Below are 26,255 nucleotides of genomic sequence, written 5' to 3'. Positions count from 1 at the left end.
TGAACTCAGGGCCTGGTGCTACCTCTCAGCTTTCTAGCTCAAGGCTACCACTTAGCCACAGCTTCGCTTTTGGCGCACACATGTGTGTGTGTGTGTGTGTGTTTTAATTAGAGATTAGCATTTCATGTACTTTTTCCTGCCTGGCTGTCTTCAAATCATGATCCTCAGATCCTAGCTTTTTGAGTAGCTAAGATTATAGGCAGGAGACATAGGTGCCCGGCTGCATGGTTCTGTCTGGCAGTTGTCTCTGGTCCAGCAGATATCAAGTGGCTGACACTTGTCAAATAGAAGAGAAGGCCATGTGCAGGGGACAGATCTCAGCTAAGTGATGGCCTGCTTGTCTTTTCTACATGAGCCGAGACTAATTTGGTACTTGGCAGTCTGAATAATTTTGGATCCTAGGTATTTTATTTTTTATTTATTTTTTGTCGGTCATGGGGCTTGAACTCTGGGCCTGGGTGCTGTCCCTCAGCTCTTCAGCTCAAGGTGAGCATTCTACCACTTTGAGCCACAGCGCCACTTCTGGCTTTTTCTGCTTATGTGGTGCTAAGGAATCGAACTCATGCATGCAAGGCAAGCATTCTACCAGTGAACCACCTTCTCAGCCCCCTAGGTATTTTAAATATGAAAATATGAAACTCTGGGTGGTCTTGTTTAAATCCTCCAAAGAATGTTGATGGTGTGTGTGTGTGTGTGTGTGTGTGTGTGTGTGTGTGTGTGTGTGTGTGTGTGTGTGTGTGTGTGTGTGTGTGTGTGTGTGTGTGTGTGTGTGTGTTGGGGGGGTGGCAGGTCCTAGGGCTTGAACTCCTGACTTGGGCACTGTCCCAGGTTTCTTTTGCTCAAGGCTAACACTCTACCACTTGAGTTACAGTGCCACTCTGGCCTTTTGAGTAGTTTATTGGAGATAACTGTCTCAGACTTTCCTGCCTGGGCTGGCTTTGAACTGTGATCCTCAGATCTCAGCCTCCTGAGTAGCTAGGATCACAGGTGTGATCTATCAGTGCCTGGAGGTTTTAAGTAAGCAATTAATCTGGATGGATTCAGGTCAGAGTTTAACCTTCAATGAGTATAATTTAAATAGGTTTCTCATTCAAAGCTTTGTAGTGCTCTCTGGATCTAATTGGCATGAGTACTACCAAGTCTCCAGTTTAAGACTTCAGTAGTGACTAGCTCTTAGATGAATTCTAGGTCTTTTGAGATTGCTGTTTAGGATCAAATCTACATATGTGCAGTTTATGGGTGTGCCCTTGAAGCCACACTTCCAATTGTGGCTTTTTGCTAGTTAATTGGGAGATAGTCTTCTAGGATCTGTCTGCCTGAACTGGCTTGATCCTCAGATTTCAGGGTCATAAGTAGCTAGAATTAATTATAGGTACCCAGGTTAATTTTAATTATAAATTGGACATAAAAAATAAATTCCAGCTAGGTGCCAGTGACTCACGTCTGTAATCCTAACTACTCAGGAGGCTGAGATGTGAGGATCACAGTTCAAAGCCAGCCAGGGCAGGAAAGTCTATAAGATTTTTATCTTCATTTAACCACCAGAAAACTGGAAGTGGTGCTGTGGCTCAAGTGGTAGAGCACTAGCTGAGCTGAAGAGCACAGGGACAGTGCCCAAGCCCAGAGTTCAAGCCCCACAACCAACAAAACAAAAACAAAAAAAATTCCATATATGCTTATCCTATTTACCTTCTGTTATGTAGTTGTTTTCTCCCCTGGCTAGTACAGTCTACAAAATACTTGGAAAGAATGGGGAGGCCATTCAGGAGCCTATAGGCAAAAATTTTCCTCAGAAAGATGAGTCTGATGCACTTGGAAAGCCGGAAGGAGGCTGAAGCATAGCTTGTAGTAGAATACATGCTTTGCATTCACAAAGCCCTTGATTTTTTTTTTTTTTTTGCCAGTCCTGGGCTTAAACTGAGGTCCTGGGCACTGTCTCTGAGCTTCTTCTGCTCAAGGCTAGCACTCTACCACTTGAGCCACAGCGCCACCTCCAGCCTTTCTTATTTATGTGGTACTGAGGAATCGAACCCAGGGCTTCATACATGCTAGGAAAGAACTCTACCATTAAGCCACATTCCTAGCCCACAAAGCCTTAGGTTCTATCCCCAGCATAGGAGGGAGGGAAAGGAGGCAAGAAGGAAGATAGTGAAGGGAGAAGAAAGAAGGGAAGGAAGGAGGGAGAGTAGGGATAGAGGAAAAGAAAGTAGTATACATACTAGGCAGCAGATGAAAAGAGCATAGATTTAGATATTAACCTCTTCTTGTGAAGTTTGTTCACCTTAGCCTATGGTATCCTATAGCCATGGTATCCTATAACCTCCTTCATACCTAATAATATGGCATACCTGTTATTCTTTTTTTTGTTTGTTTGTTTTTGGGTCCGGTTGTGGGGCCTGAACTCTGGGCCTGGGCGCTGTACCTCAGCTCTTCAGCTCAAGGCTAGCGCTCTACCACTTGAGCCACAGTGCCAACTTCCCGCTTTTTCTTTTTGCTTATGTGGTGCTGAGGAATCGAACCCAGGGCCTCAGGCATGCAAGGCAAGCGCTCTACCACTGAGCCACCATCCCAGCTCCGCATCCTGTTATTATTATTGATTTTTTTTTATACAGGGTCTTACTGTGTTTGAGGCTAGCCTCAAACTCCTGAGTGCTGGGATTACTGGGATTACCACCATACCAGGACTTAATTCAACTCTGAAGTTCTAGAGGCTAGGGAATAATGTCGCTGTTACCTGTATAACCCAGGCATCACACAGAGGCTTGCACAGCTAGTCTATAAGTGAAGATTCGGGGATAGGTGGATCTCCTGAAACCATGTTTAGTGCAGATGCAGAGTTGTAATGGCTCTGACCTCAGCAGAAGCAGCCGCTATACTACTCAACTCCATTAATGCCAACCAGGAATTTAGCAGCCATTTTAAAAGCTTGGGGATAAGAACAAAATGGAAACCATGCGTGTGTAGTTGTGGCATGTGTCAGGGAGCAGTTTTCAGTGTTCTCCATGCTCGTCCACATCTAGCCCCACAAGGCTGTCCCATCCCACAGGCATCCTCCTAGTGGTTCTGAACAGTCAAACCTGTCCCTAATTAGTGGCAACCAAAATGCAAAGAAAACCCATTTTGTGGTAAGAGGCTTCCCCCTTCATAATGGATGCAATCAATATTACCTCTTCCCCCAAGGTCGTAATAAAAAAGATTTCCATAATAGAATCTAAGCCTGCCTGCCCCAGCTGCTTTATTCTCTTAAAGGAATTCTCAGTGTTGACATTCTCAGCTCACTGCATTCTCTCTATGATCAAGACTTCTTCCTTTTCACCACCTTCCACATTCTATCAGTTCCTCATGCTATTGATTCTCCGTTACAAACATGGCTTCATTTCTGGCCCTCACATTATGACAATGACTAAGGAAAGTGGCTCTGTGGCTCAAGTGGTAAAGCACTAGCATTGAACACAGAGGCTCAGGGAGAGCGCTCAGGCTTTGAGTTCAAGCCCCACAACTGAAGGGGAAAAACAACAAAACTACAATGACTAAGAAGTCCTTACATGCTCAGACCCTCTTGGCTCTCTGATCTCCCACCACTGTCACCCTTCCTAGGTTCCTCTTCAATCACACTGGCCACCTCACTGCTCCTCCAACACCCCCGGAATTCCCTCTTCTTAAGACAGCGCAAGTCTGCCTCATCTGCTCAGAATGGCTGGCTTTCTCACTTCAAGTGTGTGCTTGGATGTGATTTTTCTGTGAAGCCTTGGCTGTCTACTCTGTACAACTGTACCGCAAGTCCCCCTCTTATAACCCAATCCAGCTCTGATTTCCTGCCTAACAAGTACTGCCTAAACATAATATATATTTACTTATTATACCATTTCTCCCCCCAGACTAGAAGCTTTAGGAGGGTTGGGACCTCAGTCTAGTTTGTTCACAGCATTATCCTAAATGTCTAAAGCAGGACTCAGCAGACAACAGGGAATCTGTGTCTACTTCCTGCCCCAGCACCTGTACATGCCCTTGTGTCTGTGCACATGTATACGTGTGCACACGTGCACACATAGATGCGCACACGTGCATGCATACATGCGCACACACCCACACCCACACAACACATAGAGTCTAAATGGTCCCATCTTGCACACTTCTCTAGCCCAGAGCTTTTCCTTTATGCTATGTCTGTGCTCTAGTTAGACATGGGTTATTTTTAGTTCCCCTATGGAACTGCTCTTTCTCTGAGCATTCCATAAAGGGCTTCTTCCCATCTCCCTGGCCACCCACTCCTTTGTAGCTTTACTCTGCCTTATCCTTCACAGTGGTCCTCAGTTACACATGGTTTCCCTTTCTGAAGCCTCTGTTACCTGCATGAGTAATTGGCTAGGTGATCCTCCTCTATGCCTGACTAGCATCACAAGGTCAGTAACAGCTTAACCCTACATCACAATGTCTATGCCATTCACTTCACTTCCTCTCTTCACAGAGCGCTGTATCATCTCTCAACATCATGAGGACAGCAGTGAGTACAGTAGAATGAGACATTCGGAGATGGAGAACCACAGTCACATAATTTTTATTAAAGCATATTGTTATAATTGTTTAAATTTATTATTCATTATGAACCTCTTATGTGCCTTTATGGGTCTCTTATGTGCCTCGTTTATAAAACTCCATCACAGTTATGTATACAGCAAAAAAAAAAGCAACAGGAAAAAATCAGAACACTTAGTCCATAGAGTCTGAGTCTCTATGTGGCCCAGACTGGTCTCTAATTCCTGGATTTAACTGATCCTTCCACCTCAGCCTCTCTAGTAGCTGGGACTAAAGATACTTGCCAATGAACCCAGCTTGAAGGGATTTAAAAAAATTTATTGGTATAATAAAGGTGATTTACAAAGGGATTACAGTTATATAAGTCAGGTAAATAATACATTTTCCTTTTTTGGTCAGTCAGGCTTGAACTTGGGGCCTGGGTACTGTTCCTGAGCTCTTTTGCTCAAGGCTAGCACTTTATCACTTTGAGCCACAGCACCATTTCCAGTTTTCTGGTGATTAACTGGAGATAAGTCTCACTGACTTTTCTGCCTGGGCTGGCTTTGAACAGGACACTCAGATCACAGCCTTCTGAGTATCTAAGATTACAAGTATAAACGCCCCGCCAAGAGTCTTTTTATACTACATTACCTTTTTCTTTGCTCTCTCCGTTTTTCCCTCCCATCCCACCCACAAGTAGTATAGCAGTGAGGACCACTGCTATATTTGTTTACCCTTTGTCCCTATATTTCTGTGGCCCCCTTGCCCTCCCAAAGACAAATAAACAAGACAAAAAGAAAGCAAAAACAGCAACAAAGAAAAAAACCTCTTGTTTTCATTTCACTTGAAGGGATTTATAAATTAAAAGACAATTCCTAGTGTGTTGCATACGTTCAGAATATTATGTTTAACCTTGGACTCCTCAGCAAAGCATGGCAGAATGCATACATGTGTACCTTCTTTCCTTGAAACCCTAGCAAAACACAATAAAGGAGTAGAAATGGAGGAATGGAAACCACAAGGGGACAATGCTAGATTATAAATGTTGCCTATACCGCAGAAAAATATACAAGAAACAAGCTGGCTAGAACGTCCAAACTCAAAAAGGCTCAGGAACTGGAGGCCCCATATTACATACTTGTGGAGGTCTGAAGGTAGATTAATATATAAGACCAAAAAGAAGAGTTTAGATGTCTTCAATTCCCCCTTCCTCAGCCATGAACAGCCAAATGACTGTCTCTGTCACACAGGCAGAAGACATTCTGGTCTTACGTACACCAGGTGCAGGTGAGATTGGGGCACCTGCCAGGAAGCAATGCTAAATCGACAACCATCATTTGATTTTTTTTCTTCTCACACTTTCCATGAAACAAAGACTAAACTGCCCAATTTTTTAAACCTGCTATTAAAAGGCCTTTAAGATTAAGATAATCTTTAGAGAACATTTTTGGTAATTCACATTTTGAATGCTAGTTCTTTTTTCATTAATATTCTAATGGTGTGCCCTACTGCCTGCACTTGGAAATGGATGAAGTTAGTGAGTGATAAGACAGGAGGCTGATGGCTGATTAGTTAACCTTCAAGTCATTATTAGGTGATTCAAACTAATGAGCCAAGTAATTCTCTTCCTTTATAAAAGTCTCTTTAAAGAAATCACAGGCAAAGAAAATGTCACACATAAGAACAGTTTTCAAATAGTAAATAAAAACATTTAGAATAAAAACCACAATAAATCTTAAAACCACTAGTAGTTAACTTTTACTAAAGTTAAATTTCTTTATAAAATTCTTTACAATTTCAAAAATAAGCCAACTAAAACAAGAATGCTGAATAGCTGGGCACCAGTGGTTCATGCCTGTAATTTGAGCTGTCAGGAGGCTTAAATCTGAGGATTGTGGTTTGAAGCCAGCCAGAGTAGGAAATCCCTAAGATTTTTTTTTTAAATTTATAATCTTTTTTTTGTTTGGGGGGGGGGGGTCCAGTTTGTGGGGTCTGAACTCTGGGCCTGGGTGCTGTCCCTCAGCTCAAGGCTAGCACTCTACCACTTGAGCCACAGCGCCACTTCGGGCTTTTTTTTTTTTTTTCTGCTTATGTGGTGTTGAGGAATCGAACCCAGGGCCTCATGCATGCAAGGCAAGCGCTCTACCACTGAGCCACCTTCCCAGCCCCCCTAAGATTTTTATCTCCAATTAACCAGCATAAAGCCGGAAGTGGAGGTGTGGCTCAAGTGGCAGAACAATAGCCTTGAGTGGAAAAAGCTAAGGAACAGCATCCTGTCCCTGAGTTCAAGTCCCAGTACCAACACACACACACACACACACACACACACACACACACACACACACACACACACACACAGATTAAAAAGATGCAAGTCATTCTTGTCACTCAATCAGCCAAAATTAAGCTCCACCGTGGCTGTCAACCCATGTCCCCAGTAGAGGGAGCTGCATCCAGGGCTCAATGTCTGGAAGGAGAATTTTTTTGCTTTTATTTTGTTCACTGCCTTGTTTTTAACCCCTTGTACAACATGATTATGACATGATAGATGTTCAGTTAACAATGTATGATAAAGCCGGGCACCGGTGGCTCATGCCTGTAATCCTAGCTACACAGAAGGCTGAGATCTGAGGATTGCGGTTCAAAGCCAGCCCGGGCAGGAAACTCCGTGAGACTCTTATCTCCAATAAACCACTAGGAAAAACCAGAAGTGGCACTGTGGCTCAAGTGGTAGAGCGCTCACCTTGAGCTGAAGAGCACAGGGACAGCGCGTAAGCCCAGAGTTCAAGCCCCACAACCGACCCCCTCCCCCCCCCCCCAAAAAAAAAAAGTAAGATAAAAGGCTGTCCAGGAGGTATGACTAAAGTAGTACCAGGCCTTCCTAGCAAGTCAAGGCCCTGGAGTTCAAACCCTGACACTACCCCTCCCCCTCCCCCCCCCCCCCCCCCGCCCCACCAAAATACCCCAAAAAAACAAACAAACAAAAAAAACACAAAACAGCAACAACAACTGTCCAGGAAAGTGCTTCCCAAAGTTGGAAGGAAACCAAACAAAACACTGGGTTTTAGATACTCATAAAAAGGACTTTGTAGCCTACAGTGGGGTGACTGAAATGTTCTGATGTAGAAACAAACTACAGCAAATCTCATGAAATTGGCCATGTCTTAAATATTCAAAACAAAAATTTTTATGTTGGTCCAGGGGCATGAACTCAGGACCTGGGCACTGTCTCTGAGCTCTTTTTTTCAAGGCTAGCACTCTTGAGCCACAGCTCCACTTAGGGCTTTTTGGTGGTCAATTAGAACCAAGAGTCTCACAGACTTTCCTGCTCAAGCTGGCTTTGAACTGTGGTTCTCAGATCTCAGCCTCCTGAGTAGCTAGTATTACAAGTGTGAACTACTGGTTCCCGCGAAAAATCTTTTTAATGCCCAAAATTAATTAAGGAAGAAATTGGGTTCTCTTGTCTGCTTCTGCATCTAGTCAGTTCCAAAGTAGGTAGCCCTTGGAAAACTCACTGCCCATGTTAGAGCAAATGAGGGTGGGAAAAGCAAGGTACGTTTTAGCTTTGTAATGAAAATAGTTTTGATCTCATGAGCTCCTGAAAGTGGTTTGAAGGCCCCGGACCAGCCCCCTGAGACATGGCTTTCAATGACATGCTTGCTGAGAGCCATAACCAACAAGCATTCAGAAGCAATTCTCAAACAAGGGAAGGAAGGTGGGAGAAAAAAAAGGAGGAGGAAAGACAGAGAAAACACGCCTGAAGGAAAGCCAAGACATTTTATCAGTACAGTTGCTACTTTAAATATCACTCTCTTTGTCCTTTAATGTTTATTTCAACAGGAAGTGAATTGCTATTTGAAAAAAAGAAAAGCCAAGGCTTCTCTCTGACAAGACAGACCCCAGAACAAAACCCACATACTAAAACTCCATCTAGTTCAGTATAAATGTCAGCTGTTAATGCACATTTACTTTTTAGACCATCACTTATAAGTGACATTCTAATTATAAGACCCATAAGTCACCTTTCCCCTGGCTTTTCTTCTCTTGTACAACTTTCTGCTGACTGTCATTCAATATTATTTAACAGGACAAAAGAGCTATTTCCCATTACCAATCAGTTCCAGCTGCCCTACTGCTAAGTCTTTCAGTCTACCTGTTTCTATGAATAGCAGCCAAACAGTAATCTACACATTATCACACTCTAATCCTTTCTAAACAGGTGTTGTTCTTGAGCTACTTCAGGTGATTTTCTTCTTTTTCTTTCGGGTCCGGTCGTGGGGCCTGAACTCTGGGCCTGGGCGCTGTCCCTCAGCTCTTCAGCTCAAGGCTAGTGCTCTACCACTTGAGCCACAGTGCCACTTCCGGCTTTTTCTGCTTATGTGGTGCTGAAGAATTGAACCCAGGGCCTCATGCATGCAAGACAAGCACTCTACCACTGAGCCACCTTACCAGCCCCACTTCAGGTGATTTCTAACACTACAAACTGTAATGAAGCAAAACAGCTATATTCAAAATATGTTAAAAAAAAAATATATATATGGTAAAAAAAAAAAAAAGAACTATTCATGAATAATCATCTCACATCAACAATTTCCTCATAATTAAGAAGATATATGATTTCAAATGTTCTACTCAGAAGCAAGCAAAACAAATTGGTTATGGTGACTTGTCCAGGAAATATTACACTTTTTTTTTTGTCAGTCATGGGGCTTGAAATCTGGGCCTGAGCCCTGTCCCTCAGCTCTTCAGCTCAAGGCGAGCATTCTACCACTTGAGCCACAGTGCCACTTCCCCAAGATACTTTTTTGTTGTTGTTGTTGGTTGTGGGGTCTGAACTCTGAGCCTGGGCACTGTCCCTTAGCTCTTCAGCTCAAGGCTAGCACTCTACCACTTGAGCCACAGCACCACTTCCAGCTTTTTCTGCTTATGTGGTGCTAAGGAGTTGAACCCAGGGCCTCATGCATGCAAGACAAGCATTCTACAATTGAGCTACCTTCTCAGCCCCCTATTTTCAGAGAATATTTTTTCTGTTTTTTTGTTTTTGTCGGTCATGGGAATTGAACTCTGGGCCTGGGTGCTGTCCCCCAGCTTCTCACCTCGAGGTAAGCACTCTACCACTTGAGCCACCACAGCACCACTTCCCCAAGATACTTCTATCACCAATTAATCAACAAAAAGCTGGAAGTGGAGACATAACTCAAGTGGTAGAACACTAAGCCTGAACAGAAAAAGCTGAACAAAAGCACAAGCAAGAAAGGAAGGAAGTGGGCTGGGAAGGTGGCTCAGTGGTAGAGTGCTTGCCTTGCATGCATGAGGTCCTGGGTTCAATTCCTCAGCACCATATAATCAGAAAAAGCTGGAAGTGGCACTATGGCTCAAGTGGCAGAGCGCTTGCCTTCAGCTGAAGAGCTGAGGGACAGCACCCAGGCCCAGAGTTCAGGCCCCACGACCGGACCCAAAAAAAAAAACAAAAACTCAGGAACAGTGCATAAGTCCTGAGTTCCAGTCCATGGACTGGCACCAAAAACAAAAAAAAAAAAAAAAAAAGAAAAAGAAAAAAAAAACACAGAGAAAGAAATGCTAACTAGGATACATATGAAAATTATAGCTAATACTGAACATTTACTATATTCCAGGATTATTTCAAGTTTTTCATGTAGATTAGTTCTCAACCTCACTGTAAAATAGATATTATATTGTCTCCATATTAAAGGTGAGGCATTGAGACACACAGAGAGATTAATTTGCCAAATCTCAAGTAAATAGTAACTGGTCAAAAACAGTCCCTGTGTATCATCACTAGGCAAAGAAGTCTGCAGAAATGCACAGCATACACTAAGAGACTCTGGAAGGGGACCCATATTCAGTTAGAGAATTTTGATATTTGAATTTTTTACAATAAGAATGTGTGGACCTCTAAATTTAAAAGCTTTTTATTGGATTTTCCCTGAAATTCTATTCAATATCTATCTTACACACATATGCACCTGCCCAAATGAGCAAGACTCCAAGATGAGACTAATATCATAGCTCCTAATGGTATTTGGAAAAAGAGAAAGGATGGACAATTACTCTTGCCAGGTCAGGGGACAGGCATGGCTGCTACTGAGCCCCAGTAAACTTCACTTCAAGACCTACCCTAGACTTCTTTTAGTATGTGAGCTGATTTCCAGGTTTTATTTTTATTTTCAAACATGGCTGTTACCCACCCCATATCTTAGTTAATTCATGGTATTGAAATTTTACATGGCTAATAGAATCAGGGAGCAAAAATTCAAAAAAAGGTATAAGATAAAGATCATGACTGACTGATATCTTACTCTGATAGGATTCTATGTCCATACATGATACTATTGTGAACAAATTACATTAATAAAGCTTTATTACAGCTTTCTCTCTTACCCATTAAGTTTTTTCCATCTTCTTCCATTTATTTCACAATCATTGATTATGTTTCTTCTCTTCTATTACCTAAAAAGGGGAAAAAATCTGTAAGCATATGCTGATATATGGCAAGAAAAAGCAATTTCATGAATTTTATTTATAATTTCAATAAAGGTTCAGTATGTTACAATGCAGTGACTTCCCTGTAAGTCCTCAAAACTGACGGGAAAGAATGGGGGTTTAAAAAAAAAACTATGACTTTCTGTTTTTAGCTAAGAGCAATCAAAGATTTAGTCATTTATGGATAACTAAGTCATAAATGCAAGTAAGTATTAATGGTCTACTTCCTAAAAAAAATGTGTCTGCATTTGTTCAGGATTTAAAGAAGATATGTTATCTTTGCCTGTAACCTAAAACTGTCAGAAGCAAAATCATTGTAACAAAAACACTGGAATATGAAAAGCTAAAATTGTTTTTGCATAAGTAAAACACTGACCACTTTTACAGGAGACTGACTCTTCTGTGCTAATTGGGTTCATGACCTTTAGCAAGCAGCAGGATTCCTTAAAAGCAATACATTTTCTATATACAAGGACATTAGATTAGTTGAAGATAGCTAGAGTTTATGATCTGGATAAATTACACACACAATCAGTTTTTAGATTTGTGACACTCTATTCCAGATTCAATAAAGCTTGAGATTGGTATTTGTGGCTGCCTTGTAACATGGTGGCAAATTCACTATTTTGTCTTCCCAATGGCTACAGAATTCCTCTTTGAAGAGGCTTTCTTTGTGAAAGTGTGTTCCCTCGGTACAGGCCCCCCACCTCTCATGTCCAGTCCCCTTGGTGTGGGTGGTTCCCTGCAGAATGGCTGTCAAGATCCCAGAATGGTTGTCAAGAAAGGGAAATTGCTGTGCACTAGACAAGGGGAAGAATTTGTTGTTTTATCTCTGAAAGGAACCAGGAGAAGAATGACGAGGAGAGGGAAAGGGAGAGAAGAAAAGAGGACTTGGCATAATGGAAAGAAGCTGGGGATTAGGTGGGGGTGAAGCGCTCAGGTCAAGGGAGGGCTGGAAACATTTTAAGAATAGAGCTTTCCAGGAAAGTGGTCTGCATTCATACAAAGCAAGACTCCCCCATCTCCATTTTGCCCCCCACTCTTTGGATAGGTATACAGAATCCACAACTGCCTGTGTAAATAGGGACATTCTGAAAATCAGAGAAGCCAAGTTTCACAGGTAGGTGCACCAAGGCACAAAGCAAGAAAGCATGGGTCCAGGAGTCAGAGGTTGCAAGACCACAAAACTCAAGAAACACAAGTAATTTTGGGGAGAGTTTATATTTTTCACACAATTTAGGTACACTTCTCCAGGAAAGCTGATACTGCATGAATGAGAGTCTCCCATCCATAACATATCCCTCTTTCCTATCCCAAATGACTCACCTTTCAATGTAAGGACAAATAAATAACTTAATTACTGTTATAATCAATTAATTTTGCATGTTGAGTCAGTTCTAGTTGAGTGTCAGTGGCTCATGCCCATAACTCTAGCTACTCAAGAGGCTGAGATCTGAAGATCCCAGTTCTGTGAGACATTTATCTCTAATTAGATAGCAAAAAGCCAGAAACAGAGGTGTGCTCACACGGTAGAGGGCTACCTTGAGCAAAAAAGCCAAAGAAGAGTGGGAGGCCTTACTTCTTCCTGGTGTGTGTGCCTGGACAGACAACTCTCCCACCACGGCCCCCCTCACCGCCCCCCCCCCCCCCAGTCCTGGGCCTTGAACTCAGGCCTAGGCACTGCCCCTGAGCTTCTTTTGCTCAAGGATAGCACTCTACTGCCCAAGGATAGCACTCTACTGCCTGAGCCACAGCACCACTTCTGGCTTTTTCTGCTTAGGTGGTACTGAGGAATTGAACCCAGGGCTCCATGAATGCTAGGCAAGCACTTTACCACTAAGCCACAATCCCAGCCCTGGACAGAACCTATTTTACACTTTCCACTCTAGATGGGATGGCAGGTGTGCTATCATATCCAGCTACTGGTTGAAAAAAGGAAGTAACTCAAATTATAGATGTGAGTCACCAGCATCAATGAGACTCAGGGCCTCCTATATATTATTTTACTGATTTCAAAGTGTTTGTTAGAAAGGCAACTGCAATATGAAATGTATTGATCCAGTTCAATAAGGTATATATAGAGAGATAATAAAATTCCAATTTGCGATAAATGCTACATAACATTTTTCATTAAAAACAATTTCTTGCCTGGTGCTGGTGGTGGCTCATGCCTGTAATCCTAACTACTCAGGAGGCTGACATCTAAGGATCATGGTTTGAAGCCAGCCCAGGCAGAAAAGTCCATGAGACTCTTATCTCCAATTAACCACTAGAAAACCAGAAGTGGCACTGTGGCTCAAAGTGGTAGAATGCTAGCTTTGAGTGGGAAAAACTCAGGAACAGAACTTAGGCCTTGAGTTCAAACTCCAGAGCTGACAATAATTTCTGTCTAGGCTAGCTTTCAACTGTGATCCTCTAGCTCTCAGCCTCCTGAGTAGCTAATATTATAAGCATGAACTAACTACCTGTGCCCAGCCAGTGGATTTTTGAAATGTTTCACTACAATAGTCAGGCTAGCCTTGAACTCATAATTCTCCTGTCTCCACTTAGTATGAGTCCTGGAATGAAAACAAAGGTTTTTTTTGTTTTGTTTTTTGTTTTGGGTCCGGTCATGGGGCCTGAACTCTGGGCCTGGGCACTGTCCCTCAGCTCTTCAGCTCAAGGCTAGTGCTCTACCACTTGAGCCACAGTGCCACTTTCGGCTTTTTTTTTTCTTTTTGCTTATGTGGTGCTGGGGAATCGAACCCAGGGCCTCATGCATGCAAGGCAAGCACTCTACCACTGAGCCACTTTCCCAGCCCAAAACAAAGGTTTTTAAATCTTTCTTGTAGTAAGAAGACACACTGGTATTCAAACATTCCAGGGATTCTGGGACAAGCTAGGATAAAAGAGATGAATCAGGTAGAATTCCAAGAATTCTAAAATGTGTTTGGTAGTCCTTTCAGTTAAATGACATCTAGTCTTAACTGACACCTTAATAAATCTTAGCTAGATTGAGAATTATTTCTTGCCAAAAAAATAATATGACCCAAGACCACTGGTTTAATATGGTTATATTCTAATCATCCAAGATAAGTGCGAACAAAAGCAATACCAAATCCTATTTAGTTTGAAAGGCAGCTGTGTCAGCCATAGTCACCCTCCACACCACACACATCAATTTCCTTTTCATTTCTCTGTTTAAAGCTAATCCTGCTTTTTATAGGCTCTGCATATAAACATTATTAATTGGTAGAGTTTGATTTGATGGCATATATTCAAGCCATTTTTAAGACATTAATTCTGTCATTATCAAGCACTTCTTTTAAACACTATACAATGATTTAGTCAGCATAGAGCAGCAACCTTAATAAGGAGAGGGCATTTATGGACATCTGTTATACTCCTACTGCATACCACATGCCATGCTATTGAAAATGTTCCCATACACTGTTGCTCAGTGACTTGTCACTGAGCATGCATGTCAATGGCATTTTGCAGATGAAGGAGGAAGGGTGGCATTGGTTAGTAAATGACTAGCCCAGAATCACCAGGATACAGCAGTACTTCAGCCCAAGAAGTGCTTTGAGTTGGTGCAGTTCCAGTAACTGTACATCACTTTTAAGCAACACTAACTTTATTCAAACAGGTTTTGTTTTGTGCTGGTACTTGGGCTTGAACTCAGGGCCTCAAAATCCTGCTTGGCTTTTTCCGCTAAAGGCTCGCATCCTACCCTTGAGCCACACCTCTACTTCCGGCCTTTTGCTGGTAAACTGGAAATAAGAGTATCTCAGATTTATTTTCCTGGGATTGCTTTGAGCTTCTATCATCAGATCTCAGCCTCCTAAGTAGGTAGGATTACAGAAGTGAGCTACCAGTGCCCAGCTATTCAAGCAGTTATGTGCCTGTGTAAAACTGAGTTGACAGTCTTGCTTGTTAATTCTACTATTGGAAATATGATGTTAAATATTCAAAGGACTAGAAGAGGAGAAAAATGGAAAGGCCGAGTGCTAGGGAGAAAGAAGACAGGTACTATACACATCAACATTAAAAAAATTAAATCTTAAAACTTTTTTTTTTTTGGGTCCGGTCGTGGGGCCTGAACTCTGGGCCTGGGCTCTGTCCCTCAGCTCTTCAGCTCAAGGCTAGCGCTCTACCACTTGAGCCACAGGGCCGCTTCTGGCTTTTTTCTTTTTTCTTATGTAGTACTGAGGAATCGAACCCAGAGCCTCAGGCATGCAAGGCAAGCGCTCTACCACTGAGCCACCTTCCCAGCCCCTTAAAAGATTCTTGAAAAGATTAAAATGTTTTAAAATGAGCTCTAACAAGCCAGGAGCCAGTGGCTCAGGCCTGTAATCCTAGCTAGTAGGGAGGCTGAGATCTGAGGATCTTGGTTCAAAGCCAGCTCAGTCAGGAAAGTCCATGAGACTCTTATCTCCAATAAACCACCAGAAAACTGGAAGTGGCACTGTGGATCAAGTGGTAGAGGGCTAGCCTTGAACAAAAGAGTTTAGTGACAGTGCCCAGTCCCTGAGTTCAAAGACCCATGACTGGAAAAAAAAAAAAAATCAGCTCTAAAAAGGGATTTCTCCTAACAAGATTTTTAGAAACAGGGAAAAGGAATGTCTGCGCAGGGGATGATGCCTGCAAGCTCATGCTGGGAAGTCTGAGGCAGGAGGCAGAAGGACTGTGAGTTTGGGGCCAGCCTAGGCTAAAAAGTGAGCTGTGAAGCAAGGTGCCAATGGCTCATGCCTGTAATCATACTTGGGAGGCTGAGATCTGAGGTTCAAGGTTCAAAGCCAATCCAGGCAGGAAAGTCTGTGAGACTCGTCTCCAATTAGCCACCAGAAAAGCCAGAAATGGCTCAAGTAGTAGATTGCTTAGTGCTTTTTCTTTAGGGGGGGGGGGGGTAGGTGGGAAGGGAAGCTCAGGGACAGTGCCCAGCCCCTGAACTCAAGCCCTAGGACTGGCACATACACACAAATAGAAACTAGTCAAAAGGACAGCCAGAGTACAGTATATTTTTGGTAAGAAATGAAAATTCTTTTTTTTTTTTTTTTTGGTCCAGTCGTGGGGCCTGAACTCTGGGCCTGGGCGCTGTCCCTCAGCTCTTCAGCTCAAGGCTAGCGCTCTACCACTTGAGCCACTGTGCCACTTCCGGATTTTTTTCTTTTTGCTTATGTGGTGCTGAGGAATCGAACCCAGGGCCTCAGGCATGCAAGGCTAGTGCGCTACCACTGAGCCACCTTCCCAGCCCAAGAAATGGAAATTCTTAAAAGCTGTATTGCTTCTTTAGGCAAGGAAAGCACAAACCCTACAAAACCGTTAGAAGAGGAGAGTGCTCACTGTGGAACCCAGGAAGGCCTGAAATCCACCATCCTCATACTTCAGATTGCGAAGCACTGGGATTACAGCTGAGGGCTACCACACTCAGTTTGTGAGGAACATTTTGAGTCAGTCACTTATCCTTTCCTGAAGACTGAAATGAGGAACAGTGGGACTTAGGTACAAATCTGACACAATGCTGATCAATTCTAAGACATTCAGAAATGTCACGCTGATCAAGAAATATGGTTTTCTTTGTACCACCAAATACTTTAAAAACTAAAATCCAGGCATGGTAGTACATACCTAGTTATTCAGGAAATAGAGGCAGGAGGACTAAAAATTAATGATTAACCTAGACAAAGTTTGCAAGTCCCTGTCTCAAAAATAAAAAACCAGGCGCTGGAAAGGTGGCTTAGTGGTAGAGTGCTTGCCTTGCATGCATGAGACCCTCGGTTCAATTCCTCAGCACCACATATGCAGAAAAAGCTGGAAGTGGGGCTGAGGCTCAAGTGGTAGAGCACTGGTCTACAGCTGAAGAGCTGGGGGACAGCACCCAGGCACAGAGCTCAGGCCCCACAATCGCAAAAAAAAAAAAAGTATAAAAATAAAAAACCAACAAATGAGCCAGGCGTCACGCCTGTAATCCTAGCTACTCAGAAGGCTGAGCTATAAGGATCACGATTCAAAGCCAGCCAGGGCAAGAAAGTCTGTGAGATTCTAATCTCCATTAAACCATTAGAAAACCAGAAGTGGCGCTGTGGCTCAAGCAGTAGAGCGCTTGCCTTGAGCTTAAGAGTGTAGGAACAGTGCCCAAGCCCCAAGTTCAAGCCCTACGACTGACAAAAAAAACAAACAAATAAATGCTAACCCAGTCAAGAAAATCAATAAGACTCTTATATCCAATTAGCTACCAAAAAAAAGAAAAAGAATCCAAAAATAGAGCTGTGGCTAAAGTGCTAGAGCACTAGCTCTAGGAGGGCTGGGATGTAGCTCAGTGGCAAAGCACTTGTCCAGCAAGTTCAACATCCTGGATTTAATCACCAGTACCCCCCCAAAAAAGAATGCAATCTTTACCTGACATGTGACTGTAACCCCTCTGTACATCATCTTTATAATAACAAAAATTTTTAAAAGAAAAAGCTCAAGGACATTGCCCAGCCTCTGAGTTAAAATCCCAGGATGGGCACAGAAGAAGGGGGAGGGGGAGGAAAAGGAAGAGGAGGAGGAGGAGGAGGAGAAAAAAACTTAGCAGTGTAACTGGCTCATGACTATAATCTTAGCTATTCAGAAAGCAAAAAGCCAAAACTAGAGACATGGCTCAAGTGGTGGAGGGCCAGCCATAATACGCAAGCAAGCTGATTGAAAGTGAAGGTAAATTCAAGTCTCAGTGTCAGCATGCACACCCCCCCCACACACACACACACCTTACTGGTCATTATAGCTTGAATATGCAGTGTTCCCTACAGGTTCATGTATTGCAAGCTTGGCCCTTGGATGGTAATGCTATTCTGCAAGGTTCCGGAGACTTTAGGCTGCAGTGCCTAGCTAGAGAAAGTAAATCACTTTGAAGGTTACACTTGGTCTTCACTCCCTTCTGGTCATGGCTCAAAGCCAGCCTAGGCAAAGAAAAGTCTGTGAGACTCTTATCTCCAATTAACCAGCAAAAAGTTGTTAAGTGGGGGGCTGGGAAGGTGGCTCAGTGGTACAGTGCTTGCCTTGCATGCATGAGGCCCTGGGATCCATTCCTCAGCACCACATAAGAAAAAGCCAGAAGTGGTGCTGTAGCTCAAGTGGTAGAGCACTTGCCTTGAGCTGAAAAGCTGAGGGACAGAGCCCAGGCCCAGAGTTCAAGCCCTACAACAGACCAAAAAAAAAAAGTTGGAAATGGAAGAGCAGCTGAAGTGGTAGAGTGCCAGCCTTCAGCAAAAAAGCCAAATGAGAGCTTTAGGCCCTGAGCTCAAGCCCCAGTACTAGTGCACACACACACATGTACACGACCAAACACACACACGTGCACATACACATGCAGTGGCAAATATGTATTAAGGCTAATAAAATGTTTTTTTACTACAAGCCGGACACTGGTGGCTCACACCTATAATCCTTGCTGAGATCTGAGTTTCCCAGTTCAAAACCAGCCCAGGAAGGAAAGTCTATGAGACTCATCTCCAATTAACCACCAGAAAACCAGAAGTGGCATTGTGGCTCAAGCAGTAGAGCACTTGCTTTGAGCTGACAGGCTCAGGGACAGGACCCAGGCCCAGAGTTTAAGCCCCCAACCACCAAAAAAATAAAATAAAATAAAATAAAATAAAATCAAGCCATTTGTGCTCTCTCAGCTCTCTCTCTCTGCTCTTTTCTAGCTCTCAGCTTTTTCCTTCTCTTCTCTTTCCCAGCTCCCTTCTCTTTTCTAGATCTCTCTCTGCTCTCTCTCTGTTCTCTCTGTTCTTTTCTAGCTCTTCTCTCTCTTTCCCAGCTCTCTCTCTTTCCCAGCTCTCCCAGCTCTCTCTCCCAGGCCTTTCCCCACTGCGTGGAGGACCAAGATGGCCTGGTGCCAGCCTGATGAATAAACCTACCCCTTACCTGAAAAAAAAAAAAAAAAAATCAAGCCATTTCTACTCAATAAAGAACATTATAGCTGGTTGCTGGTGGCTCATACCTATAATCCTAGCTGCCAGGCTGAGATATGAGGATTGAGGCTCAAAGCCAGTTTGGGCAGGAAAGTCCATGAGACTGTTATCTCCAATTAATCACAGAAAAAGCTGGAAGTAGAGCTGTGGCTCAAGTGGTAGACCACTACCTAGCCTTGAGCAAAAGGAGCTCAGGGACAGTGCCCCAGGCCTGGAGTTCAAGCCTAGAACCAGCAAAGAGAGAGATCATTATAGATAAAATTAACAGATAGCTCAAGAGACAGTATCTGTATGGTCCAAAACTATATACACATATAAATATATATGTAAAATTGTAATTATGTAATTACACATATTTCTTTTTTCTTTTTTTTTGTCAGTTGTGGGGCCTGAACTCTGGGCCTGGGCACTGTCCCTCAGCTCTGCAGCTCAAGGTGAGTGCTCTACCACTTTAGCCTCAGCCCCACTTCCAGCTTTTTCTGCTTATGTAGTGCTGAGGAATCGAACCCAGGGCCTCATGCATGCAAGGCAAGCACTCTACCAGTGAGCCACCTTCCCACCCCACACATATTCTGATTCTTGTAGTTCAACAAGAAATATATGGGAAACAAAGAATACGAAGAGGCAGCTCACAGAAGGGAAGGGCTAACTAGATTATGAAGAAAAACTCATTAGTTATATATGTGCATATATATGACACATTAATGTGAATGTACAAAGACATTGCTGGTAACATTGTTTATGGTAACCTAGGTAGCCATCACTATGGGAATAAATGCACACCATGGAATACTATGCTGCAGTTAGGACCAATTAGCTAAACCTATATCCAACACAAACAGATTTTAAAACAGTACTTAGAGCAGAGAGTAAAAACTAGAATAAACCTAGGTGCCGGTGGCTCATGCCTGAAATCTTAACTACTCATGAGGCTGAGATCTGAGGATCATAGTTCAAAGCCAGCCCAGGCAGGAAAGTCTGAGAGACTGTTATCTCCAATTAACCACCAGAAAACCAGAAGTGGTGCTGTGGCTCAAAGGCACTAGCCTTGAGCAAAAGAGCTCAGGGACAGTGCCCAGGCACTGAGTTCAAGTCCAGGAAAACAACAACAAATCACCAGAATAAGATCTACAGTGTTCTTTTGTTAGAAATCTAGTCAAAGTCTGGGAATGTGGCTGAGTGGCACAGTACTTGCCTAGCATGCATGAAGCCCTGGGCTTAATTCCTCAGTACCATATAAACAGAAAATGCCAGAAGTGGCACTGTGGCTCAAGTGGGAGAGTGCCAGCTTTAAGCAAAAGAAGCTTAAGGACAGCTCCCAGGCCCAGAGTTCAAGCCCCACAACCAACCAAAAAAAAAAAAAAAAAAAAGGAATCTAATAAAATTCTGCAACAGTGTAGTATAATGAGCTATTTTGTTATTAAAGATACACATAAACACATTTTACAAATGTGAATAGAATCACAAGGAGAAATAGAAAATATTTTTCATTTGTATACACCTTAATTTATTCCATAAAAACTTGGTGAATATCTTTTATGTGGACAGAATCAGGTTTGAGTAGAAACTTACTTTTGAAGAGTTTCATTAAAACTTCAAAAAAATCTTTAAATAAAAGTAGAATGGGAGGGGCTGGGAAGGTGGCTCAGTGGTAGAGCGCTTGCCTTGCATGCTTGAGGCCCTGGGTTCGATTCCTTAGCACCACATAAGCACTTGGTGCTGTGGCTCAAGTGGTAGAGTGCTAGCCTTGAGCTGAAGAGTTGAGGGACAGCGCCCAAGCCTCGAGTTCAGGCCCCACGACCAGACCCCAAAAAAAAAAAAAAAGTAGAATGGGAAAAACATACTATATATACATACACACATTATATATATATATATATATATATATATATATGCTATTATTCAACTTTTTTTTTTGGTCGTTCATCGGGCTTGAACCCTGGGCTTGGGCGCTGTCCCTCAGTTCTTCAGCTCAAGGTGAGCGCTCTACCTCTTGAGCCACAACACCACTTCTGGTTTTCTAGTGGTTTATTGGAGATAAGAGTAGTCTCACGGAGTTTCCTGCCTGGGCTGGCTTTGAACCACGATCCTCAGATCTCAGCCTCCTGAGTAGCTAGGCTTGCAGGCATGAGCCACCAGTGCTCGGCTCATTCAACATTCTTGAATTAGTTCATTTTAATGGGGAGAGACGTGCTGGAGTCTGAACTTAGCCCTTGTACTTCCTGCCCAGGCACTCTAGCACTTACTTGAGCCACGTGTCAGGTCCTCTTTGCTTTCATTAAATAGTCTTTTTGCCCAGGCAAGCCTAGACCATGATCCTATTTACAGTTCCCTTGTAGGTGGGATGGCAGACCATCACTATAAAAATGGATGGACACACCAAGTAATACACCAGCTTTCTATTTTTATTGGCTGAGAAGGGAGGGTCTCACTAACTGTTTTACTTGGATTGTTCTCCAACTGCTATCCTCCTGACCTCAGCCTAGGATTACAGATAGCTAGGATTACAGATGTGATCTACTGTACCTGGCTTGTAATTAGAGTGTGTGTGTGTGTGTGTGTAATTAGAGTGTGTGTGTGTGTGTGTAATTAGAGTGTGTGTGTGTGTGTGTGTGTGTGTGTGTGTGTGTGTGTGTGTACTGAGTATCAAACCCAGGGTCTTGTATATGCTGAAGCCAAGTGCTCTACCACTGAGCTATGCTGGCAATTCTACAAATTTTCATCAAGTAGAAATATACTTTAAATTCTTGAAATGGATACAAATGAACTCCAAACTCTATGTAAGTGACACTGTCACATCTCAATCCAGAGCTGAGCTCATAGCTTTCAATGGTGAAACCATCATTTTTTTAAGGCGAATTTTTTTTTCTATTTAATCTCCCTTCCCAAAGAAATTTCAACTGCTTAGGAACCTTCTTACCAGATTTCTGTTTTCTAGGCAATTCAAAAGCAGACTGCTAGCTGCCAATATAGTGTTGTAGCAAATACACTCATTATGCCATAGTGCCAACAAAAACTGATTAACATTTTTAGTGTAATGTGATCTATCTACCCCCTGTCCCCTGGGCACAGACTATGACAAAATTTCTGATACTCCCCACTCTCCCTTTCTTCTGTTTGTTGTTGTCGTTACTGAGCTAGGGTCTCACAGGTTGTCTTTGAACTTACAATGTTCCTCCTATCTTAGCCTCTGGAGGGCTGGGATTACAAGGATGCACTATCACACTGGCATCCTGTCATATACACTATTTAATGAAATAGCACAAATCCCAAACATTAACTAGTAATCCTTACAACCACCCAATGGTCTAGGTACTGATATCATCTCATTTGACAGATGGCTTTTCAAGTCACATGCTGATCTTTACCATTGTCTCTACAATCTCCACTTGAGTGGCCCCAGCTTCCAGAATATGCTGTAATTCTGACATTTCAGTTCCATTCTGGTCTCATTCCAAACTTTACAAATATAGCTCAGAGGAACAGAATGCCAAGCTTATACCTTCCTTCAATTAGCTGATCCTCACAAGCTTGTTAAAATTAAACACCAAGCCAGGCACCAGTAAGTAGTTCATACCTATAAATTCAAGTTACTCAGGAGGCTAATATTTGGAAGATCATGATTCAAAGCAGCTCATGCAGAAAAGTTCAAGAGAGTTCACCTCCAAAGAGACCACCAAACACCTGGATAGAGGTGTGTCTCAAGTGGCTGAACAAGCAAGTTGAATAAGCAAGCAGAGTAATTATGAGGACCTGAGTTCAAACCCATATACCAGCAATAAACAAATATTAAGCAACAGAGTTACACAAGACTAAAAAGTGAACACCTCTCCTCAAAAAGGGAACACTTCAATCTCAGTCTTTACATTTCACAGAAACAGGAATATTCCATATTGGGGATCTTTCAAAAAAAAAAAAATGTAACTTAGCTAGGTATTGGTAGCTCATGCCTGTAATCCTAACTACTCAGGAGGCTGAGATCTGAGGAGCTGAGGATTGTAGTTTCCAGCCCAGGCAGGAAGTCTGAGAGACTCATCTCCAATTCATTACCAAAAAAAGCTGGAAGTGGAGGTTTGGAGTAGCAGCCTTGAGCAAAAAGGCACTAAGACCCTAGTTCAAGCCACAGGACTGGCAAAGTCTTTTTTTTTTTTTTTTTGGCAAAGTCATTTAATAAGGGCTGCCCTTCCACATGAGCCAAAAGAGAGCAACACTCCCAACTACTAAATGATATTCCATTGTATGAGCCATCACACATTGTTTATCTGACCCCTTACATGACAAACATCTGTGGGGGGGTTTTGCCCCAACAAACAATTCTAAAAAGAAACTACTGTTATGCAAGTGCATAAATAAATCTATAAAACAAACTGTAGAAATGGATATACAAGCTGGGCACTGGTGGCTCACGCCTGTAATCCTAGCTAGCCAGGGGGCTGAGATGAGGATCCCAGTTCAAAGCCAGCCCTGGTAGAAAAGTCCCTGACTTTTTATCTCCAGTAAACCATCAGAAAACCCGAAGTGGTGCTGTGGCTCAAGTGATAAAGCGCTAGTCTAGAGCTGAAGAGCTCAGGGATAGCCCCCAGGCCGAGAGTTCAAGCCCCATGACCAACCACAAAAAAAAAAAAGAAAGAAAGAAATGGAATGGATATACACATTTAAATTCCAATAGACATTGCTAAATTTACCTCCAAGAAAATTTACACTCCTGCCAGGGATATAGGAGATTTTCAATTATTCCACATCATTACTATCATTAACTTTTTTTTTCCCAGTCCTGAGGCTTGAACTCAAGGCTTGAGAACTGTCCCTGAGCTATTTTGCTTAAGTCTAGTGCTCTACCACTTGAGCCACAGCTCTATTTCTGGATTTGTGGTAGTTTATTAGTGAAAAGAGTCTCATTGACTTTCCTGCCCAGGCTGGTTCGAACCATAACCTCAAATCTCAGCCTCCAGAATAGCTAAGAGGCATGAGCCACTGGCAGCCAACAATGTCATTAACTTTTAAGTCATTGCCAAGCTGAAAGATTAAAAGATGATAATTACATGCTTAATTTTATATTTATTTTAAAAATTTTATTGCATTTACAGCTTAGGGAGATTTTGAATTTATTAGTTGTAGGCTAAGTTGAACTGCCAATGTAGAAAAAAAATCCAAGGGGCTGGGAAGGTGGCTCAGTGGTAGTACGCTAGCCTTGCACGCCTGAGGCCCTGGGTTCGATTCCTCAGCACCACATAAGCAAAAAGAAAAAAGCCGGAAGTGGCGCTGTGGCTCAAGTGGTAGAGCGCTAGCCTTGAGCTGAAGAGCTGAGGGACAGCGCCCAGGCCCAGAGTTCAGGCCCCACAACTGGACCCCCAAAAAAAAAAAAGAAAAGAAAAAAAATCCAAGTATCACATTGATAGTGTAATGGGAAGAGAGGTAATATTTAACCAACTTTGGATTTCAGTATGGATATCCAATGAACCCCACCACAAAAGAAAGATCTGTCTGCATCATAGCACAATTACTTCTCACTTGAGATGCACTATTAAAAAATATGCCATATATTTTAAGAAAATGTCTTTTAGGAATTTATTCAGGCCAGGCAACAGTGGCTCATGCCTATCATCCTAGCTATTCAGGCGGCTGAGATCTGAGGATCATGGTTCAAAGCCAACCCAGGAAGGAAAGTCCATAAGACTCATCTCCAATTAACCACCAGAAAAAACAGAAATGGCACTATGGTTCAAGTGATAGAGCGCTAGCCTTGAGTTGAAGAGCTCAAGGACAGAGCCCAGCCCCAGAGTTCAAACCCTATGACCGAAAAAATAATAATAATAATAATAATTTATTCAAGCCAGGCCCCAGTGGCTCATGCCTGTAACTCTACTCAGGAGGCAGAGAGCTGAGAATTGCTGTTCAAAGCCAGCCCAAGCAGGAAAGTCCATGCAACTCTTACCTCCAATAAACCAAAAAAAAAAAAAAGCCAGATGTGGAGCTGTGGCTCAACTGGTACAGCAAAAAAGCTCAGAGACAGTGCCCAGGCCCTTAGTTCAAGCCCTAGGATTGGCACGTAAATAAGTAAGCAAATAAATAATTCAGTTCCATAGTCATATATTTACTTTCTCATCTTGATTTATAACATTCTGTGACAATTCACTTTGAAGGTATTTTACTTTTCTATATGCACTGTCATTAGCCTGACCTTTGACTTCCTCTAGATGTTATAAAGTACAAAGGTGCAATTAGTGTCTAGCCATGAGCACCCAATAAAATCAAGATATAAGATTGCACTAGAGCGTAGAAAAGGGAGGGAGAGTAAGAAATTCAGTGCCAGCAATGGGCATCCAAAGGGATGTTGTAGATATCTTTGTTTATAAACACAAAGCACTAATATACCCCACAGACTTTATGAATGCATATACAAATGAGATGGCCTCTGTTCAAAAGCATCGCTTTGCTGTCAAGAGCTCAAGGCCCATGATTACAATGCTAATAGTAATAGTGCTGAACTGAGCTATTTACACTTGTCCTGCCCCGATTTTCTGTGACTACCTTCAGGTAACTATTTTTATCAAAGAAAATCTAATTAGCACAAACAAGGACTTTGACCTTATTATCCTGATAAACAGTAGCCATAACTACAAAAATAAGTACTATAAATAGGCATTTTAGAAAGGTTTTAGCTCAAAACTGATCCATCAGTAAGCCTTCACTTAATTTTTAACAAAAATTTATATGCACAAAAGACACAGATCTTTATGATTTCAAAGTCTCCGGGCTTTCATGCATGCCCACCTAGCCCATCCATGTTCACATGAGAGATCCTGCATGCTTTCTTTCCCATGGCAGAGACTGATGAAAGAGAAAGAAGTCACCCAATGTGACAAAATGCTCAAATTAACCTATAAATTATTTTTGGGCTCTCTATGCTGTTTTTTGAAATAGCTGCCACAGAGGTAGGGCTAGTCCTTCCTTTTGGAAATAGGAGCCTCAGAGGAAAGCATCTTCCAATTCACCAGCCACAGCACTCCCTGCCTCCCCTCCCGCTCCTGCTCCCGCTCCTGCCCCAAACTACTTGCCTAGCAAGGGAAGTGCTCACTGCTGGGTGGCTTCTAAAGACAATGCCTGGTATCTTATATTCTGATCAGGGTAGAGAGCAGTGAAGACCAGCTTCCTGGGCTCTAAGCTATGCCACCAGACTGCTCTTCTAATCCTCCCCAAATCCAGCTACACTGGTGGCGTGGGGGTGGGGACAGAACAGAAAAAGCAAACTGAATGGAGAGTGGTTGCTTTGGTTTAGAGAAGGGCCAACATTCC

At 42.6% G+C, this 26,255-nt stretch overlaps 1 protein-coding gene across 1 annotated transcript in view; it reads right to left on the bottom strand.

Annotated features, from left to right (window-relative positions):
- Usp49 (ubiquitin specific peptidase 49) overlaps window positions 1-26,255 on the bottom strand; it is a 64,831-nt gene that overhangs the window by 30,947 nt on the left and 7,629 nt on the right. Inside the window, exon 2 of the mRNA XM_042671821.1 lies at window positions 10,921-10,989. The gene's annotated coding sequence lies outside the window, so the exon portion shown is untranslated. The remainder of the gene's footprint in view (window positions 1-10,920; window positions 10,990-26,255) is intronic.

The sequence above is a fragment of the Dipodomys spectabilis genome, unplaced genomic scaffold (genome assembly GCF_019054845.1).
Source record: "Dipodomys spectabilis isolate Male_0828 unplaced genomic scaffold, ASM1905484v1 ptg000669l, whole genome shotgun sequence".
In the NCBI taxonomy this organism is placed as follows: domain Eukaryota; kingdom Metazoa; phylum Chordata; class Mammalia; order Rodentia; family Heteromyidae; genus Dipodomys; species Dipodomys spectabilis.
This window is presented reverse-complemented; position numbering and strand designations above follow the sequence as displayed.